General features: G+C 43.1%; 1 pseudogene; it reads right to left on the reverse strand.

Annotated features, from left to right (window-relative positions):
• Positions 1-1,544: 1,544 nt before the first annotated feature.
• On the reverse strand, positions 1,545-2,425 carry LOC142840913 (small ribosomal subunit protein uS5 pseudogene; annotated as a pseudogene).
• Positions 2,426-10,341: the final 7,916 nt, after the last annotated feature.

Here is a 10,341-nt window from a genome sequence, read left to right on the forward strand (position 1 = left end):
CTTTAATCCCAGCACTTGGGAAGCAGAGGCAGGTGGATCTCTGAGTATGAGGCCAGCCTGGTCTACAGAGTAAGTTCTAGGACCGGGCTCCAAAGTGAACCTCTGTCTCAAAAAACCAAGAAATAAATAAAATAAAAGAATCTTGTGTCTATGTCGATGATGTCAAGAGTGAATTGGAAATACAGGATAAGAAGGAAGGACTATGTACGGTGGTAATCCCCAAAGAGGATCACAGTCTGTCTAACAAAGGAAGCAAAGAAAGCTGATGGTTCAGCAGGTAAGGGCACTGGCTGCCAAACCTCACTACTGGAGTTCAATCCTTGGAACCCATATGGTAGGAGAGATCTGATTCCTGCAAATTGTACTCTAACTTCCAAACAAGCACTATAGCATGTTCATGAACACACACACTCACATACACACACACACACACACGTGCACACACAGCTGCACAAGAGAAACAAAGATAATTACAAATTTCAAGTTAATTAATGATTTAACTAACTCACAATGGGTAGGAGCTGCTGATTCCTGGATATAAAAAAAGAGCTATCATCTCAAAAAAAGATGGTAGTAAGAGCCCCACAGTCCCAGCTCATCTCTGGGCTGGGGAAGCCATGTGTGTCTTCTGGATCCTGGGAGGGTCCTTATGACAGAGGGAGAACATTTTTCTTGACCCTAGGTGCTTTTGGAGTGGCCTGAATTAAAATTCTGAACTCAGGACTTGGTGGGAATTTCTGTGTTGTATCTTGAGTCAGTCCTGCTTCTTTCCGCCAGCCATTTTCTCTGTTGGAATGTGAGTGTCTTTCTCCACATCACCTTCATGCTTTAGAATGGAAAAGCCTGCTATCCTCAGCTTTCTCATTCCATACTGAGCAGCTGCTAGGATGCCACTGTCAGCCACTGACAAGCTTACATCTCCAGGATGAAAATAACAATGAAGATTGGTCTTACGTTGCAATCTCAGTAATCATAAATAACTTGAGGATGCAAACAGAAGTTGATGGTTAATGTAAAATAGGTGCTTGGGTGTGTATTTGTGAATCCTTTCTCTTTTAGAAGGCTAAATAATACAAAGACTACCTGGCTGGCTTCTGTACCCAGCAATGACAAGCTCAAAAGAGGCCTGAGTCTCAGTAGTTTACCCGAAGGCAATATCTGGTTCCGAGAAAGACACAAACTGAGACCACCCAGGTACCACCCAGGAACAGACCATCCAAAGGAAATTCCTAACGTTCCAACCATTGTAGATAGGATTACCTGCCAGCACACACCCATTGTTTTTCCACCGGGACACCCCTAGACAAATGTCAGCCAGCCACAGGTCCTGAACCTTAGAAATCCCTTACCCCAACCTCTGCTATTATGAAAACCCCAACCTAACTGAGCTTGGACTCTCCTGGTCACTCCAATAGTTGGACACACAGAGAGTCCGAGTTTGAACTTGAATAAGAATAAGGGCTCTTTGCTTTTACACGACTCGGTCTCCTTGTCGGTTTTTTTTTTTAACAGACTTAATTCACTTTTTTTTTGTATAAAAATCCTTATGTGGTGGCCACAGCTGGAGCCTGGGTCCTCTGAATAGAGACTCTGGTGCGGGTTTTCACAAGATGGTCAGTGAATTCCTGGTAAGGAGACTTGGTGAACACAGTCTCTTTCCAGAGGTCGGGGGTCAGGTAGCTGTAGGTCTTAGAGATGGCATCAAAGGTGGCCTTGGCAAAGTTGCCCAGGGTGGCAGTACAGCCCCTGGCTGATGTGTAGCAGTCATCAATGCCAGCCATCATCAGAAGCTTCTTGGGCACAGGAGCGGAGACTATGCCAGTGCCTCTGGGGCAGGGATGAGACGCACCAGCACAGAACCACAGCGGCCTGTCACTTTGCAAGGAACAGTGTGGGGCTTGCCAATCTTGTTCCCCCAGTAGCCTCTCAGCACAGGGACAATGGAAAGCTTGGCCAAGATGATGGCCCCTCGGATGGCAGTGGCTACCTCCTTGGAGCACTTGACACCGAGACCTACGTGACCATTGTAGTCCCCAATAGCGACGAAAGCCTTGAACCTGATCCACTGGCCTGCCCTAGTCTGCTTCAGCATGGGCATGATCTTCAGAACCTCATCCTTTAGGGAAGCCCCCAAGAAAAAGTGAATAATCTCAGATTCCTTAATGGGCAGGGAGAACAGGTATATCTCCTCTAGGGACTTGATTTTCATGTTCTTGACCAGGCGGCCCAACTCGGTGATGGGAATCCACTCCTTGTCTTCAGCTTTACCTCCGCGAGCCCCGCAGCCTCGTCCTCAGCCACGGCCTCCACCAAGGCCGTGGCCCCTCAGACAGCTGCCGAATCCTGCGCGGAAGCCGCCAGGGCCTCCTAATCCTGGGCCCCCGGGTCCTCCGGGCCCTTCTGCTGCACTGGCGTCATCCGCCATTTGGTGTTTTCCAGAAGAAAAAGAAGCTCCTAGTTGATTTCTGGGGGACTCTGTGGTCTTGACATAATAGCTTCCAGGTTTTAAAAATATATTTTTTAGAATTGGTGAGATGGATTGGTGGGTATTTGCCACCAAACCTTAAACCCCGAATTTGATCCCTGTGACCCATGTAGCAGAAGGAGAGAACCGACTCCAGAAAGTTGTCCAGTCCTTTCTTAAAAATATTTTTTAAAGGCCTTCAAATTTGGGTCCTTACGATAGTGCAGTACTAGAATGCACTTGGTTTCCACTTAAAGTAAGAGAGATGATAAAATGTTATAGACATCGAAATCTTTACTGAACAAGAACAAAGATCCAGAGTGGCAGTTCCACCTTGAATATGATATGCTTTTAAGTGCTGGTTTCTGTTTTGAGATAGAGTCTGTGTATAGCACCCTATCCTCAAACTCATGATCCTCCTGCCTTAGCCTCCTGCCGTAGACAAGTAGGAGTCTAGGTGTGTACCATCATACCCAGTCTACATTTCCTGAGTTCAGATCCCCAGAACCCCTGGACATGTTGGGTGGATGGGGTAGGCTGCATGTTATTTGGGGGCACGAAAGACAAAGCAGAGCCCTGGAGCAAGCTCTTGATTCAACTGAGATGAGTAAAGAAGGGAGAGCCTGGATGGTGACCTCGGGCTTCTGCATGCGCATGCGCACAGTGTGGGGAAAGGCACAAAGAAGATAAGATGACTCCAAGGTCCATCTCCAACTCTGGGTGTAAAACAGTGGAGGGAAGAAATGAGAAGCTTTCCATCAAGTTTTTTCTCCTAAGAAAAAGAAAAAAGTAAAATCTTTCCTTAGGACTATGTGATCAGAACCACCGGAAACGCGTTAGATGAAATCAAGAAGGTGTAGCATTAGAGCATGTCATGGTGTTCCAAAATAACCGCCCAGGACCATGGGTACTCTAATGCCTGGGAAATAGGACAAATTGCCCACAATTTGAAAGTGATAGTCATGACATCAAACAGAAAATTCTGAAGGTTCTAATGTTTACTTAGATTGGTCCGCCAATTTGAACTGTAATAGAGAGATCCGTAGTGAATACTAATCATAACTGAAAACACAATTAAGAAGCCGTGCCGAAGTTACAAATTTCTCTGAACATCTGCTGATACCAGGGACCAAAAATATGTTTGGAAACGCAGCTATAATAATTTGAATCCATTAAAAAAATTTCAGAATGATGCAACTTGAGCTGTGATTTTCAAACAGATCATTTGTGGGAAGAATTAGGTACGGAAAACTGAATGAAAAATTGTCATGCCTAGGCATGAAATGACTTGGAAGAAGTGTTGTTTAGAGCTTTCTCAGCAATAGGTGGGAGTAGATGGCTGAGGCGATGGCTTTGTCTAAGATTTAGAGTGGGAAAAGGAGAAGGGCCTTATAGTCATATGAAGATATGTTGGACTGATTCACCAAAAACTGCAGAAATTGTGGCCCAGAGACACGAGGCACTAGAGCATACGTACAAGCAGTAGAAGCAAGGTATTAAAGATATTTAACTGAAGCCCATGCATAGATTGCTGCTATGGAATATTGGTTTAAGGTGTGTTACATTTGTTTATGCTGTGGAACATTTGTTTAATGATGCAAAGATGTGTTGCGTCTTTTATGATGCATTTGTTTAACTCTGTGAAGCTGTGTTACTTTGCCTGTCTAAAACACCTGATACTCTAATCAAGCGCTAAAAGGTCAATAGTGAGACAGAAGAAAGGATAGGTGAGGCTGGCAGGCTGAGAGAATAAATAGGAGGAGCAAGAGAACAAGGGAGGGGGACGCTAGGGGCCTGCCACCCCTCCCCCTCCCACCCTCCCCCTCCCCCTCCCCCTCCCACCCAGCCACCCAGCCACACAGTCAGCCATGGAGTAAAAGTAAGATAATTGGGCAGTGGTGGCACACGCCTCTGACTCGGGAAGCAGAGGCAGGCAGATCTCTGTGAGTTCGAGGCCAGCCTGGTCTACAAGAGCTAGTGCCAGGACAGGCTCTAAAACTACAGCAAAACCCTGTCTCGGAAAAAAAAAAAACAAAAAAGAGTAAGATATACAGAAGTAAGAAAAGGAAAAAGTCCAAAGGCAAAAGGTAGATGGAATTATTTAAGTTAAGAAAAGCTGGCTAGAAATAAGCCAAGTTAAGGCCATGCATTCATAAGAAACAATAAGCATCCATGTGTGATTTATTTGGGAGCTGGGTGGTGGGTCCCCAAAAAGTCAAAATTGTAAAAAAACAACATCAAAAAACCACCACCAACAAACAACTATAGATTGCCTCTGAGAAATGCCACTAATTATTATTTTTAATTTAGTTTAATTTAATGTGTGTGGGAGTTTTGCCTGTATGTATGTCTGTGCACCATATACATGCAGTGTTGAAAAAGGACATCAGATCCCCTGGACCTTGAGTCCTGGATGGTTGTGGCTACCATATGGGTTCTGGGAATTGAACCCAGGTCCTCTGGAATTGCAGCTAGTACTCTTAACCAGGGAGTTGTTTCTCTAGAACTGTCAACCAATTACTATTTTTTTCTTTTTGAGACAAAGTTTCTCTGTGTACACCAGTCTGGCCTCAAACTCAGAGATCCACCCACTTTTCCTTCCCAACTGCTGGGATTAAAGGCACCATGTCCTCTCTTTGACCAATTATTTTAATTGATATTTCTGTTAAAGTTGGCCAGGTACCGTAGAGACTTGGCTTAGTGACTCTAAATTTCCTAGATTCTTACTCTTGGCACCCAACTCTTATACGCTCATGAGCTCGCCCAGAAAATGCAGGAGCTTTATCCACACACTTTCACAAGTCTCATTCTAGCAAGGATTTTGTCATTGTAGTTTTGATTTGAAAACATATCTACATCCTAGCTATATTAAAATCCCAAGTATATTCTAAAACAAGAGGGAGACAGGATTTATCAGATATCTTAAGCTCTTTGGCTGTTTTTGGAAGCACCGAAACAGAACACTTAGAGATCTGAAAGGTCTCCTGGAAGAGGTAGCTGTTTAATGAAGCTTTGCCATTAACAGCTAAGCTAAGTTTAGTTAACTCTGTTCTCTTTAGGTATTTGCAGGGATAGCTTTTTAATTCATTCACATTCGATGTGTGTGTGTGTGTGTGTGTGAGTGCACGCACACACGTGTGTGTCCTTACTGACAGCTATAATTTGGAAATCACATGCCTCACGCAGGGAATGTACTGGAACTGGGTCTACAACCAGTGCCACTCTTTTTGGAGGTTCAGAAACTTCTGACAGAGGGGCCTGCTAGAGGAGTTGCTCACTGAGGTCATTCTTGTATCACTATCTTCTAAATGGTTATCGCTCTTCCTCTCCTTCTCTGTCTTCCCCATTCTTCCTCAGGTTCTCCTCTCCCTTCCTCATCTTCCTCCTCCTCCTCCCCTCCTTCCATCTGCCAAGCCCTTTTTTTCCTTTTTGCTATCCCTCTCTCTTTCCCTTCTTCCTCCTGCCATACACTCCCTTCTCTTCACCCTTCTCCTCCCATCCTCCACCAATACTCTCTCTCTCTCTCTCTCTTTCTCTCTTTCTCTCTCTCTCTCTCTCTCTCTCTCTCTCTCTGTGTGTGTGTGTGTGTGTGTGTGTGTGTGTGTGTGTGTGTGTGTGTCCCAGCAATCATGGGCTTAGCAGACTCCTCTACTACTTATGTCTGCCTCTAGTATATTCCTCTACTACTTATGTCTGCCTCTAGTATATTCTAGCATAGTCTGCTTCAGCACAGGCTCAAAGGCAATAAATGCAGCCAATGTTTTTCTTTCCTGAGGCAGGTTTCCCTGTGTAACCCTGGCTGTCCTGGAACTCACTCTGTACATCAGTCTGGTTATGAATTCACAGAGATCCACCTGCCACTGCCTCCTGAGTGCTGGGATTAAAGGTGTGTGAAATAAACCTTCCCTGATTTCAGGTGTTTCTTGGGCATTTGTCACAGGTATTGGTCATGTCTTAATAATATTTGTTAACCTATTTATCATCCAACCCCAAAGCTGGGACATTGCTAATAATTTACTTCTGCTTAGCTTTTCCCATCTCTCCAGAAATGGCCTGATGTTTTATGCATTTGCTGTTTTGTTCTGCGTGTGTGTGAAAACACTGTCTTCTTGTTTCATTCTGGTAGGTTTTGTACTCTGTTCACAGCTGCTCAGCCATGTCTCCTGGGACTTCCTTTGTGTCCCGACAAAGGCAACCTAAGGGAGAAAGGGTTTATCTTAGCTCCCAGTTTGAGGGTACAGCTCACCGTGGCAGGAGGTCGAGGCAGCAGGAACTTAAGGCAGCTGCTCACATGGCATCCATGATCAGAACAGAGCGTGATGCATGTATGTATTAAGCTCACCTTCTCCTTTTCATACAGTCAAGCATACAGCCCCCAAATGGTGCCCTTCATACTGGGTGGGTCTTTCCACTTCAGTTAACCTGATCAAGATAATCCCTCACGGGTGGGCCCAGAGGCTTGTCTCCCTGGTGACGGTGGAGCTCCTCAAGCTGACAGTTAAGATTCACTTCCACACTTTATTTACTCGGCATGAGGTTATTAGCAACTGTGTACTGTGCTGCATTGAAGAATTCGTTCATCTTCTTTTGAATAATTAATAGAAACCAACCAAGGAAAGAGTGACTATCGGAGTATTTCAAGTGAGGAAGGGAGTAGCATAGGTGGTCACTAGTGCCCAGGAAATGTTGGGTAGACAGGAGTTGAAAGATGTTAGATATTGGTTACTGAAAGATGATAGCCACTTATGATGAACTCATTTTAGTGCCCCTGTAGCACATTAGGGAAAATACGGTCCAGAAAAAAATGTATGGTACATTATCATAATTAGAAAAGAGGATCTTGGGATTGGAGAAAATGGCTCAGTGGTTTACAGCCCTTGTTGTTCTTGCAGAGGACTGGGGTTCAAGTCCAAGCACCCATATGATAGCACCCAACCATCCGTAACTCCAATTCCAAGTCCCTCTTCTGACTTCCAGTGCAAGCTTTTGATGTACAGACAGACATAATACTCAAATATATAAAGTAAAATAAATTGGTCTAAAAAAAGTTTTTTTTTTTTTAAGAAAAGAGGGTCTGCTGTGGAATATCATTTTAACTATGTGAAGGTGTGGAGCATTTGTTTCCTCTGCCTTTGTTACCAGTGCAAAGATGTGTTGCATTGATTTCTGCCACGTTTATTTAATTATGTGAAGAGGCGTTGCATTTGTTTCACCTTGCCTGCCTAAGTTACTTGACTGGTCTAGTAAAAAGCTGAATGGCCACTAGCTAGGCAGGAGAAGAATAGGTGGGGATGGTGGACAGACAGAATAAATAGGAGGAGAAAGTCGGTCGGGAGAAAATGAGAAGAAGAAGAGAACGAGGGAGAAAGAAAGTGACACCCACGGCAAGAAGTCAGGCAGCCATCAGCTAGCCAGATATGAGAAGCAGTAAAAGTAAGATATACAAGAGGAAAAGAAGGCAAAAAGCCTCAGGGCAAAAGATAAAGAGAAACAGGTTAATTTAAAAGAGCTAGCCAGAAACAAGCCTGAGCTAGGCCGAGCATTCATAACTAATGTCTCTGTATCATAATTTGGGAGCTGGTTGGTACTTCAAAAGAAAAAGTCTGGCACAAGATTCCCAAAGTTTCCCACCACATAGAAATAGTAAGTGTTTGAAAAGGTAGAAATTCTGCGTTGTCTTGATTTGATATATTATACACATGTATTGAGTTATCCCACTGTAGCCCATAAATTTCTGCTAATAATCATGGGTCAATTAAGACAATAAAGAAATGAGTGCTTTGCATGGAAGTAGAGCATGCGTGATCTATAGCAAGGGAGGCCAGTGACCCTGAGGCCTGAGGAAAAAACAATAGAGGATGACTTTAGACCATCACCTAAAGGCCAAATCACACAGGGGCGTGGAGGCCATGGTAAAGATCCAGGCTTCTGTCCTAAGTGTGATGAGAGAAATTAGGCAGGATAATGACACACTCTGGTCTTTAATTTAAAAAGTCAATTTGACTACATATGGCGAATAAATTGAGAAGAAAAGGTGCTAGCAATTCAATCCTGAAGTCGTTTCTATTCTCATCCCCACTAGAAAAGACAAGGAAATTAAGACTCAGTGATTTTTGGGTGACTTGCCTAAGAATGCATACAGAACAGAAAGGATTTATGTTAAAATATTATACTTTGTGTATGTTACAATTCTCTAAAGGAACAGTACCGATAGAAATTGATTTACTAAACTGGCTGACAGGATGTGGTCTAGGTAGTTCAACAAAGGCTGTCTCACAGAGGAAATGTCCTCAGTGGTTGTTCAGTCTATGAGGCTGGAGGTCTCAGCTGTTCTAATCTGGCCCTGAAGGTCTCGAGGTTTCTTTGAGAGCTGCTAGTCCGCAATTTGTGTTGAAATACTGAGGAAGTCGGTTTGAAAATCAGTGAAGGAATTTCACAGCAACAAGATAGATGGGTTTGCCAGCAAGATTGAGGACAAGCAGGCAAAAGCCAGTTTCCTTCTTCAGTGCCCTTTATATCTGGGCTGTCACCACTTCTGTTGTGTACCAGATTTAAGGTCTGTCTTCCTACTTCAAATAATCTAGTTCAGAAAACTGTACACCAAAGTGCCTCGTATCTTTGGTTTTAGTTGATGCTAGATTCATTAAAATTGGCAACCAAGATTAGCCATCACAAGTTCATCCATTGTCAACTTGACACATAACTTTCATCTATTCATATCATGTTTAATTTCTAAATGAAAACAATAACCATGCCATAATTCCATCAAACATGATATAATTATCCCACCTAAAACTATAGACACATTATATAATTTAGAATAGATGTCATAGTCCCTTGAAGTATGCTTGATATTTTATTGTTTCGTAACTTAAATACAATAATATAGGTTTATACCAAGTAAACACTGATATTATCTTAATCAATGATACATTGTATAATAAAGATATAAAGGAAAGAGAACTCAAAAATAGGCTTTTATATATAAATGTGTAAAACTTGTTCTGAACACACTAGAACAGAAATTGTTACCAAGATTGTGTGGTATTGCTCTGAAACCTGACCATGTTTTTTTGGGGGGGAGGATTATGTTGAAATTTGGAACTTTGTGTGTAAAAAGTCATTGAGTGATCAGAGTTTAGTGGACCGTTCTGTGGGAGCGTGAAAGATAAAAACGTTGAGAGCAATACAGACAACCGGAGGTCTGCATTTAAAGGTTTAAGGAAACAAATGGATGTGACATTTTGAATTACAAATCTTTCGTTCTGGTCAGCTGGGGGCTTAAGGATAATTGTGATTAACAAAAAAAAAAAACAAACACCATTTTCCTTTACTGTGACAATTGATGCTAGTTAGGTGGGGCCCAAAACAACCAAACAAGCAAACAAACAAACAAACAAACAAACAACCCCACCTATAATTAACATGAGATCAGCATTATTGAGGTGAAATCTTCTGGAAAGTGTTTCCTCAAGGTTAATATACAAAGTATTTTCCAGAGCAGGACCAAGACTGCATCTCAGACTGGCAGCTGAACTTGGTAATGTGTAAACGTCTCCTGGGTGTTACTGACTTTGACAAACATGCAAACTGCAGTACTAAAGGGTCATGGAGACCAGAGCAGCTGAGGCTTAGCTTTGTGAGAGGCCAGGAGAGACCACTGGTGAAGGGGTTTCCACTGCACCCATTGCAGTGGAAACCCCAATATTGAAGAAATCATGGAGAGATGTTAAAGCTTGGCACCATGTAGCATGATTAGAATTCTTACAGATATGGCAAGGGCCATTGGTGAAGAGGAAGCTTCAGGAATAGTGGAGACCTCACCATATTGGAGGTACCAGTGCCATAGGACACCGGCTACCTTAGTGACTGACAGG

The sequence above is a fragment of the Microtus pennsylvanicus genome, chromosome X (genome assembly GCF_037038515.1).
Source record: "Microtus pennsylvanicus isolate mMicPen1 chromosome X, mMicPen1.hap1, whole genome shotgun sequence".
Classification (NCBI taxonomy): Eukaryota; Metazoa; Chordata; class Mammalia; order Rodentia; family Cricetidae; genus Microtus; species Microtus pennsylvanicus.